At 42.5% G+C, this 11,977-nt stretch overlaps 1 long non-coding RNA gene across 3 annotated transcripts in view; it reads right to left on the bottom strand.

The window, feature by feature from the left end:
- Nucleotides 1-11,977, bottom strand: part of LOC119005766 — a 175,962-nt gene that overhangs the window by 60,620 nt on the left and 103,365 nt on the right. For 2 of the 3 annotated variants that reach the window (XR_005070573.1, XR_005070572.1), the window contains exon 5: nt 8,939-9,034. The exons of the other annotated variant lie outside the window; for it this stretch is intronic. This is a non-coding gene — a long non-coding RNA (uncharacterized LOC119005766). The remainder of the gene's footprint in view (nt 1-8,938; nt 9,035-11,977) is intronic. 3 annotated transcript variants of the gene reach the window in all.

Genomic DNA, 11,977 nt, shown 5'->3' with positions numbered 1-11,977 from the left:
ACTCTGCAGCCCAGACTTTGTATTAGCTTTGTCAATATTGTATGTTTAAAGAGGAACTGGGCTAACACTGGTGCAAAGTGTGCTCATTAGCACTCTTTAGGCTGGAAACTATCTACAAGTAATGGGCTGACTGGATGGTTAAAGGCAGCAGATTGTTAATTCCATATTTGGACAGTTCGGAGTGGATAAGTAGGGTTTTACTTAAAGCCCCTGAAAACTGAAGCACTTCTCTCTAAACTCAATCATACAACAAATGCGTTTAAGAAATATATCCTTGTTATTCGGGAGCTTCAGCTGATCAGATTCATTAAACAGTCGACTGGTAACGTGAGAAAACAAACCAGATTTTGATCCAAATGTTCTTGTTCTAGTGTTCAGCACGCAACATCACATTTTAGCAAGACAGAAATCTGTGAAACAACCCAAACTGTTTCAACTTTGGCAGAACATTGTTTTATTTTGAGACCACTTCACTCACACTAAAAAGCAGAGAGGAAAAAGATCTTCGGGGGTTTTAAAACATCACATTCTGTTGTCGCAAATAAAGGCGATAACATATTTCTAAAATCTACGTATTCATGAGGCTTTTTGTTACAAATACAAAGAGGAACCAGGGCAGCATAGTGTCACTGCTGATTCAACTGCTGCTTAATTCAAAAACACTTTAAAATAAATACACACACACACACACACACACACACACACACACACACACACACACACACACACACACACACACACACACACACACACACACACTATACACTACACATTACACAAAATGTGCTGGATGAAGCCAAATATTGGAATTGGAAAGTTTTTTCTTCATTACTGCAATTTTGTGCAGGCACAAATCCAACTTCTCACCAGACAGAATTTTTTAAGGGCTTGCTCTTTGCAAAAGTTGTCAAGTGTGAAGAACTGCAGGGACATAATGTAAAACTCCAGAAAGATGGAAATTGAAACACACTGAGGGAGAGAACTTTAACACTTGCTGGTCTGACAGTAAAACCTTTTTTTTCTCTCCCTTTTCAGTAGTAAAGAAATAAAGTAAGCAAAGGCCTGATGATCACATTGTTGATATGATCCAGGACATACATGGACAGCACAGTACTACAGGTGCTTTATCAGGCTGCGGTCATGTGACATTGGGAAAGCGACCAGCTAACCTCTTATCTCGCAGTGACTTTGAATTAAAGGTGACCTGGTTAGGCATCGTTTCAGCTGGACCTCGCCTCAAAGTCATGACTCTGAGGTGAGGTCCAGGATCGTTGCAGAAGCTCCCGTGACAGCAGTAAAGTCTACTATCTGTGGGGGTTGTGGATACATCACCAGACACCCTTATTTTAATCGCGAATAATAGATTTTTCAATGGAATAACTATTGATTTTGTTAGTGATACAAATAGGCTAAAAGAGGAGAGGACAAGAGGAGCAGGGTGTTGCAGGAACTGCTACAACATGAACTTTCTCTCTCTCAAGGACAGATTATTATGCTGTTTATTATATTTTCATAAATGATTTCCACCCCTAACGTCAGTTATTTTAATGAGCCCTGCGCAACTCTGATTATAAGACAAACTTTAACTAATGCTGTCTTTTCCCATTTTCTTTTTCTTTTGTTGCCATCAGGCCAATTTGTCATGATGTCAAGTTGGCAGGTAGAAACCACTATTTACTCTTAGGCAAGGGGACTTTAAATGCTACTCAAATGTTACACATGTAAATATATATAAACAAAATAACTGTTCAAGTGCTATACATTAGAAATGAAATAATCACCCAAGTAACTGCTAACTGCAGCTTATGTTAGCCAGTTAGCTCAGTTAGCCATGCAGCTAGCAGGCCAGATGGGGAGCCAAGAGCACCAGGAGGTGTTGGTGTTTACAACACAAGAACATGGTTAGCATGCTAACCTCAGCAGACATCTCTGCAACACAGGACAAAGACATCGCAATGTCAAAACTTTTTTTTTACATTTTGTTTATCAAATAGTATTTTTGTCAACAAAATTCTGACATATTGCACCTTAAACTGTTCTAGCGCCATGTAATGTTGTTTGAGGGGCGTATTGATCAGGAGCCCGCAATAGGCAGATGATGTCGTGCAGAAACATAGCCATCAGTTAGGAGGAAGAAAAGATGATTAGAACAGGGGACAAATGGCTGCCATTTTTTAGAATGCGCCCGCTGGAACCTGTAAGAATAAACGTGAACTTATTTTTGATCTCTGAAATCGGTGTGTATGATCAACTGTTATGTCATATTGTGAAAGGAGGAAGCCAATCCTCTGGTAAAGTTACAGTACAGTAGAAAATCTACTGATGCTATGCCAACAAGGCACACAGGGTATCCAGGGCAATAAACTATCTACAGTATCTCGGGTAGTAAACTATCTGAGCTGCCTCAACAAAGACACAATTCAGCACTCTGCAGCTTTATGAAGTACAGTATATTTCCCGACCCTAACCAGAAAATTGGTTTCACAGCTGCTGCAAAAAGACAGAAAAGAGACTGCCCACGTCTATGAATCACCTCCTGCCTGCCTCCTGTCTTCAAACTCTGCTCCTCATCTTTCTCTTCTCTCATCTTTCCTACCTCTGCTCTCCCTCTCCCCACATCTGGTTCTCCCCTTCCACTCTCCTCCTGTCTCCTCTCGTCTACCCTCTCCTCTCCATCACCTGCCCACTCCTTCCTTCCTTGCTTCCTTCCTTCCTCCTTTGCGTGCCCCCCTCCACCCCTCTTCCTCCAACCACCTCTTCCTTCTCCCTCCTGCCAAGTCAAACCAGGCCATCAGGCCTTTGAGGACCTGAAAGTCATTTAACTCCTGGTAGATAATAAGTCTTAGAATATAGCTCCTCTCAGATAATAAGCTTTATCACTTGATTGCTCTGCACGCTCCCTACTGTCTTTGGATTCATGTCCAGGGACCTACTCAAGCAAATCACACTATTTCCTCCCTGGCAAGTCAAATTAACACTGTGTGAGAGTGTGTGTGTGTGTGTGTGTGTGTGTGTGTGTGTGTGTGTGTGTGCGTTCGTGTGTGTGTGTGTGTTTGTGCATGTGTATCAACGACTACTCATTACAAGGAATGAAAAATTGCTGACTGTGCTAAATAGAATAAACAGCAAAGGTCTGTTTGGTGAAAATAGTTCAACAGTTAAAGTTTAATTGCTCACGATCGTGACATTAACCTCTTTACTTTAACCATCGTGCTGACTTTCATTTTGATTAGCTTTGATAGTACCGCAGGAGCACCACCTGTCCCCCGTCCTCTCCTGCTCTTCTACTTTCACTCTGACCTCCTCTCTCCTCTGCTCCACCTGTCCTCCTCTCGTATCTCCTCTTTTCCCCCCGTCACCACTGAGCCACTGTCTTAACTGAAACCACTGAATGTATACGCTACGATCATTAGCTCACACCTGTTGATACATCCTGACTTAGAAATTGGATAAAGTAAACAGGCTAGAGGGGGAAATAAGAGGGGAAAGAAAGAAGAAGAACTTAAATAAAGTAACGTGATAAAATGATGTCTCTAAACTCAGTAAAAGAAAAGAACAAGGTGAGATTTAAAGACCTCTTCTAAGGTGATTTTAAAGGTCCAGTGTGTAGGATGAAACAGCAACCCCTCATCACCCTCATGCAAATGGTCCTCTCTAGAGTCAACCTAGTCACCGGGATAAAAGCAGGTGAAGCTACATTATGTAGAAATTGGCATTTTGTGTAAATGTTGCACCCCCCACAGTTTCTGACACCACTGTCGTAAACACAAATCCCAGGTCTGTAACGACTTGTCAGACATAATGTAGGTGCTATCTGCAACCAAAATTCATTACATCATAACAATGTTACGTGTTGAAAACTTGTACACTATAGTAATCATGTATGTAACGCTGTGATCCGACACTCTCACTGAGGGAACATAGTGCAGAAACAAGTGATAGAGAAACAGACACCACCCTTTAACAAGACACTGTAACATCAAAATGACTTAAAAGCTGTACTTTAGGGTAAAAAGCTTACATAATATTTCCTTAACATTTCTGTAAACCACAGATATGCTCATATTTGTATGTGATAGCCTACATGGCATAGTGACATTTCAACAAAACTTATCATAGTTACAGACGAGAAAGCAAGTGACCACAGTTCGAGTCTGTTTGTGGCGACAAAAAAAACATTTCCATCATTTATCCTGGTGATAGGGTTGCTGGACACAGCGGGTGTTTGGGTTTTTTTTTTTTTGTAAATTCAGGACTACTGTGGAAACATGTTATTGCAACATGGTAGACTCTGTGGAAGAGGACTAATTTATGAATGCCACATAATTATGAATGTTATAATCCCTTTATGTCTCTAAAGCCTAAACATTTGACAATTAATTTGAAGAATATGGCGTGAAGTTTTTTTTTTTTTATAAATTGTCAATATGTATTTAAAAAATCAGGTTTAACTTCTGCCAGTTTTTTTTGGGATATGTCTGCAAATGTTCCAGATATTGATGTGAAGACTGCAGGAGAGCATGTGAGGAGTTAACAGTTCAGTGATGTTACCAATGGTAGCACGCTGTTCCCAGTAAAATCTTGTTTCAGAGGCTTTGCTGACTCACGCAGGTGTAAAAAGAATTACACTCAGATGGTATGAGTATACACACCTTTATGATAAAACTAATAACATTTTGTATATTCTCTTACAAAGCAAAACCCAGCAGTTGCATGCTGAGCTGGATGTCCCCAGTGACACCAGCATTTCACATCAGGTGTCAGAGATGTTTGAAATAATGACTTTAAGCGACGTCTCACGATGTCGTGGCCAATAATGACAACCTCAGATTTGTCTGTGATCAGCTGTGGGAAATTTTTTGCAGGTTGAGAAAGCAGAAATTATAATGATCACATCACTCATCCTCACCCTCCTTCCCCCCCGTTCCCTCTCCTCTCGTTGTGTCTCCTCTCATTCACGTCACTCCCCCCCTCCACCCAGCCTCTGTACTATCAGGCAGAGCAGTAATCAGCCCGGCTTCCTCTGGGTTCTGTGATGTCATCTGTCAAAGCAGGCATCGTTCTGCGCTTTATGAACTAAGTCCTGCCATGCTGAGATGGGATAGCGCTTATCAATTAAGACATGCTTTAAAACTGAATTAGAGTGCAATTTTTGTCTTTATCCGCTGTGTGAATCACTCGTCCTGTGTTCTTGTTTGAGAGAAAACCAAATGCCTGGGGAGATTGGGAGACATTCATATTTCATAATCTTTGATTTCAGGATGGTGCCCCCTGGTTTTGCAGATGATAGAGACCTTACAAGAGACAGTCGATCAAATCTTGCATAAAGCACTAACATCATCATTCTATCATAGGCAGAGAAGAGGATCACACTGACTACCCAACACATCCTTATACCACAACAACTTCTGTCAGTGCTCCTGAAATAACAGCCCAACAACGGCGGGTGAAGTCGACCTTCGTCGTATGCCTGCAGTTTGGCTAGGTCTAGGCAAGAATACCACTTGATTAGTTTTAGGAAAACATTGTGATGTGGGTTGAAATAATTGTGTTTCTTCTATGAAGGCACTGTAACTTTACTTAGTCATGTATGTGATGTTACTGTAGATAAAATCGCTCACAGATGACTTTTGCTTTCACATGCGAAATGTACGGCCTCCTGGGTGATTTTTTATTTTATTTTTTATTTTTAACCCACACACTGACCTCCGACCTCGTAGCTACACTGACTTATTCACTCTTTATACTACTACCTGACTGCCTCCTGTTGCTGCTGTAATTATTACTATGGCCGCAAGAGGTCGCCTCCTTAGAAGAAAATTGAATCCGAATCCGAATTTTCTTTATTTGTCCCGCAAATAGGGAAATTTCTTCATTACAGCAGCCAAAGGATAGGGTATTGTAATAAACAATAATAATAGTTAAAGAATAAACAATGCAATAGAAAAGAAGAAGTAAAATTATACAAAATAGAACTATAAAACAGAACTCTCCTATACATAGTATATAAATAATGTTTTACACCGTTGACAGTGTAATTGTAGCTGATATGGGTATGTGAAATTGACCAGTTTACTGGGGGCAGTGCTGGTTGTAAAGTCTGACAGCAGCAGGAAGGAAAGACCTGCAATACCTCTCCTTCACACACTTGGGGTTTATCAGCCTGTCGGTGAAGGAACTGCCCAGTGCTGAGATAGCAGCCTGCAGAGGTTGGGACTCCTTCACCAGCAGCGATGACAGCTTGTCCATCATCCTGCTCTCTCCCACCACCTGCACTGGGTCAAGAGGGCATCCCATGATGGAGCTGGCCTTTTTTTTATATAAGTTTATCCAGTCTGTTCCTTCCTGCTGTTGAGATGCTGCTGCACCAGCAGACTACTCCATAGAAAATGGCTGAAGCCACCACAGAGTCAGAGAGGTCAGGAGTGCCGCCTGCACTCCAAAGGACCTGAACTTCCTCAGCAGATCGCGTCTGCTCCGACCTTTCTCATATGTCTCTGCAGTGTGATCAGTCCAGTCCAGTTTATTGTTCAAGTGAACTCCCAGGTACTTTTAAGATGTCCATTCCCTTTCTTTTGTAGATGGCTGTGGGGTGATTTGTGGGAAGTCTGCAGGGTACAGGGTGAACAGGAAAGGGGCCAGGACTGTTCCCTGTGGGGCCCCTGTACTGCAGATTATTGTGTCCGACACGTAGTCCTGAGACCTCACATACTGTGGCCGGTTGGTGAGGTAATCGAGGATCCAGGATGTGCGGTGTTGGTCCACCCCGTGAGCTCTAGCTTGTCCCCCAAAAGGCTGTATGGTACTGGAGAAATCAAAGAACATGATCCTCACAGTGCTTCCAGGCTTCTCCAGTTATTACAATATGGGTTGTAATAACCGGCTTTCACTGTCAACCGACTGGACGTTTTTTGGATGAAGACGGACTGGACTAACAGACAGACAGCAGCTTGCTGTGCAGGACAAGAGCCACTGTCTTTGAAAATTACCCAGATTAGCTTTCCTGCTAAGATCCTTTTCCTTATCTTACTTACAAACGCCAACCCACATCATGTCCGGCACCTTAGTTTTTTGAGCAAGTGGCAACAAAAATGTTTAGGTGGCATGCACTGCTAACGTCAGTTCACAGGCTAGATAGCTAATTAGCTGCTCCACTGAAGCACATTAAACAGCATGTAGACATGCCTGCAACTTGGGTCAGCAAAGAGACCGTCCTTATTTTTCAACACTGTACCACCGACAACATACTGTCCAGCCGTGACATTTAAGGTTGCAACGCAAGATTCTTCCCTTTGTTTGTCATTCCCCTGCTTGGGCTCAGCTTGCCAGCTGCTGTCAGTCAAACACACAGACTTTGACACTGATATGTACCAAATCAACACATTATTATACCTACAACAATATTTTACACATGTTACTGTACATGCAGTACATTCAGTTTTCTAGTACCAGAACATATAAATATTTACTAAAACTCAAACTAACTAAGGGATGTGATGCATGCGTACATTTCAAAATATAAGTAGTTCAGGCTTTTAACGGATATTTTTAGAATAACAAGGGGATGATGTTACAGGTGTCACCTGTAGCTATGAACCTACAGAGAATCATAACCTGGATATAGCTCCCCACAGCTCTGCACAGTGTTATAATGAGTTTCAGCCCATTGTGTAGCTGTCTGCCACACAACTTTATGAGTTTGACTCACTCTGATATTTCTGATGAACAGACATTTATACACATATTCTGTCTAGTTGTTCAAACTCGTTGTTTTGAAAGTGATATAAACTGCACGTACCCTTTTACAAATCTCCCAGAGCCACTATTATTATAAAGAAATGGGATGTTGCACAAGCTCAGCAGAATCCCATGTGGGTAAATAAACAGTATGTGCATCTACTGTACATATTAGACTTGCTTTCCTCTTTATCTGTTGCCAAGCGGTGAATGATGAAATATCTGTATCAGTGTAGCCGCAGCTTCAACTCCCACTCCAGACGCGTATGATGTTGAGAGCGAAGCGGTGTAGGACAGGGCTGTGAATGTTCTCACCACATCCCAGGCTATTTGTAGAGATGGCAGCTGTCATCAGAAACATCAACGGGCTGACGACAAGTGCTGTTCACAACTCTGGTAGGTGGAGGTGTGGAATGAAGAGAGACGATGTGGCGCTGGTGGGGAAACCTTCAGATTTTCTCATTAGTCTTTGCATCGCAAGTGGCTCGCCCTTCTCAATTAACAATTCATCATTGTGTGAATAATGAAATGCAAAGCTACAAAATACATTTGTCTGGTACAACCTACTCAATATGCACTGTGCAATTATGCATGTACTACAAGAAATATTATTGATCTGTTCAAGTTAGTACAAGTAAGATGGGAAATGGAGAACAATTAATTGCCGTTTTTTTGCCTCTCTTTCTTTTGTTCTGTCACTCTCTTTTTCTCGTGCACACAGATTCAAAAAAATTTCAGACAGCTAACTGGTAGATTCACACATTTATCACAGTAATACTTAATGTCAGGAAATAATATTCATGCAGGAGGAAAAAAAAAAATCCAGCAGAATATTTTTGCAGGAGGAACTAGTGTAGTCACGGCAAACGGGAACCAAACAGCCATCGAGTCACTTCTTCTGGATGAAAAAAACATTTAAAAGATGTCAAAGCTTTGTCTCACATTAAAAATAGAAGCCACATGTAGCATGTGTAGCAACAGGCCTTCTGGTTTTCCACTCGATCTGTTACCAGTGTTGGCTGCTGACAAGATGATAGGCGCCACAACGAGATATACAGATGTGTCTGGAGAGCATGGGTAAGAATACCCTAATTGCATGTGCATGCACGTGTGTCTGTGTGTGTGTGTTCAAATGTGTGTGTGCTGCCTGCCTCTACCATGTGTGTTCATCACTGTTTTGGCTGAAGGCGATATAGCTCACCTACAGCTGATGAGTCACTGTTTCAGGCAAGAGGACATAAACGCTTCAAGGCCAGCTGAGGGGCAGGAAGTGCGAGCGGAGACCACATCATCTGTCCTGCAATGTGAGGCAAATGTGATGCTATTTTCTACAGCACAATGTGGTTTACTGGAGACAGATAAATAAGACAAGACTAAGACAAAAGGGAAACTCATGGCTCGTGTTATTTGCAGCCCCTAATTTGATACTTCTGCAGATTTGAAGCGTCAGCAGCAGTGATACCTGCGCTTACAGTGACAGGAGACATTGTTATGTATGTTTTATTTATTGGTTAGCGACTGGTTCTGAGGTTTTTCCTTTATTCACTTGCAGAAACCTATGAACAAAGATATTCAGAGCGGATGAATTGAAGCTAATTACTGCACCACCTGATGTTACAGCGCAGGTGCACACTGAGCCACTGAAGTCAGATCGCACCGTGAAAGAGCTCTTGTCTCATTGTGTTCGGAAATCTGCTTCTGCTTGATTGAAAAATGATCTGAAACATTTAGATTTTAACAATCCACGCTAGTTACTAGTAAGGTCGGTTGAATAAATGGTCGTGGTTAATATCAGCACCATTAGCATCGTCAACACGTTCCTGTTTCACCTCGTTTTCATCTCCAGTACGAACTCAGTGGTACTGTTGCCAAAACCAAAGTCCTTTCAGGCGAGCCTTGCACTCGGCAGTCATCTTGGCTGTTGCTAATGCTAGCTAGCTTATATAAGGGCCATCGGTTTTAAATGGTATATAGCTGTGTGGCTTATGTCATTTTTCCATAACATCTGCCCTTGTCCCGTTCCCCGCAGCATTATTCAATTACAAGCAAATTCAGTTACAAGCACGTTTCATTTCCCATAATGTCTTTAAAATAAAAGTTGTTTCGTGATTTCCAAGCTTTTATCATGAGGCAAAGGCAGGAAACGTGTTTTCTCCAGCATTCACTAAACATTGCCTCTGAAGCAGCTGAAGCGAACAAAATGAAACAGTAAAACATAGCAAATGTCTGAAAGTATGAACAGGGTGGGAGAAAATAAAGAGAATCTGTCGCTGAACACACTGACTTTTAGAAATTTCTTTCTCTCAGGTGTCCTGGGCAGACACAGTTGACTATGGATTTCCAACACAACCTTGTTTGAGGGGGACACGGGAGCTTGTTACAGGTTGGCAGCAGTCGTGGCACGTCACCAAGGCGGGGCAGGTGTGGTCTGTTGATGGGAAAACTGCACAACTGACAGCAGCAATGACCAATAATGTAACCTACTTCAGCAACAACGAACCGATCATTTAAAGCAAACAGCAATGAAGTTAGACTCGCTGGAAGAAGCTCGGCTCTGTGAGCGAGGTCTCAAAGAATTCAGGCAGCACTGAGGATTCTGTCGGAGGAGCTAATCCTCCTCAACAAACACATACATGAACATTAAATCTCAGCGCAGTCAACAATACCAAAAGCTTAGCGCATAAGGAGGAGGTTGAGGCGGTGCAGCAGAGAACAGTGCCGGCACGCAGCAGAGAGATAATGGTGAGGACTGAGCGACTCCCGTGTTCACCTGTTTGAATACCACCACATGTCACGAGTCAGCTGGTAGCCATGAATGAGCTACAGGTGTGAACGACGCCAATAAGCTAATGGAAGAACTAAAAAATAAAAAATAAAAAAATAATACTGGATTGGCCACGACAGTGACAGTAACACTTAGTAGGTTTCACTTGTGTCGTGAAGGTGATCACTTCATGCACACGCGTGCCGAAAAATAACAGCAATTATTCATCGCGTCTCTCAAAAATTTATGGGCATCTTTATTTGACTTGGACGCTGGAGGAGAGCATGGGCCTGCCTCTGAGCGCTGTAGCTAAGCAAATACTCACTCAAAGAGAGGGAGGGAGAGGGAGAGAAAGAAAGAGAGAAGGTGGGAGGAGGAAGGAGAAAGAAAAGGAAATGAGACAGAGACAGAGAGAGAGAGAGAGAGCACTTAGGGAGCTGAGTAAAAAGAGAGAGACAGAGTGAGTGGGCAAGAGAGAGAGAGAGAGCAAGAGAGAGAGAGAGAGAGGAGGAGGAGGAGGAGGAGGAAAGGATGGAGGGATAGAGGTAGCTCAGGGAGGAGACGAGGGAGACTTGACCCAGATTGGGAGCCTAACGGCAGCAGCAGCAGCAGCAGCAGCTGAGTGAGCCGGTGAATGTTTAATAGCGCCAACCACTTGCACGCTGACACTAACATACACATACACACACACACACACATACACACATCCACCCCCACACACAGACACTGTTGACTGGGACTCTTGTTGCTGGAGTTTAGCTCAGGCCTGTTGAATTACCCTGGTGGTGATGTGATTATCTATGTAACCGGAAAATAAAAAAGCACAGTCCGACCATGCGCTGGATTCACTGGTGATGTGCAGTGAGTATGTCCGCAGGAGAACACCTCGCTCTGTTCTGCCTCAGCGCCACAGCGACGGTCAATTGTGGAAATCCTCCATCCAGCGTTTGTAGGATTTAAGTATGTCCTGCCCTGCAGCAGCACTTCCCAGGATGCTGCTGGAGAACTGCATCAATACTGCATTAGTGTTGCAGCAGCCACTGCAACCTGGTCTGTCGCTGAGTGACTCCATTCAACAGGCGGCCAGAAACTTAAGACTTTGCTTTCATCACAGTATTTGCAATTTTGAAACTATATATATATATATATATATATATATATATATATATATATATATATATATATATATATATATATATATATATATATATATATATATATATATAATGTCTGTTTAGTCTGATCCTGTTAGTAAAATGGGTGTGTGGGTTTGCAGCAGCCTTGAGAGATGCTTGTCAACATGTTGATGTTCTGACCCACGAGCCCTCAGGAGTCATTAATACATTATTACACAAGAGCTCGTGTGTTATGGGTTGCACCACACCCATCTCCAAACTTTGCCTTCATTGTGATCTCAACAACATGGCTGTGCAGTTTCATGACTGCATCAAAAAACAACTGTGGGCCAGGGGCGTG

This window comes from Acanthopagrus latus, chromosome 17 (genome assembly GCF_904848185.1).
Source record: "Acanthopagrus latus isolate v.2019 chromosome 17, fAcaLat1.1, whole genome shotgun sequence".
Classification (NCBI taxonomy): Eukaryota; Metazoa; Chordata; class Actinopteri; order Spariformes; family Sparidae; genus Acanthopagrus; species Acanthopagrus latus.
The sequence above is the reverse complement of the archived record's forward strand: the minus strand, read 5'-3'. Positions and strand labels throughout refer to the sequence as shown.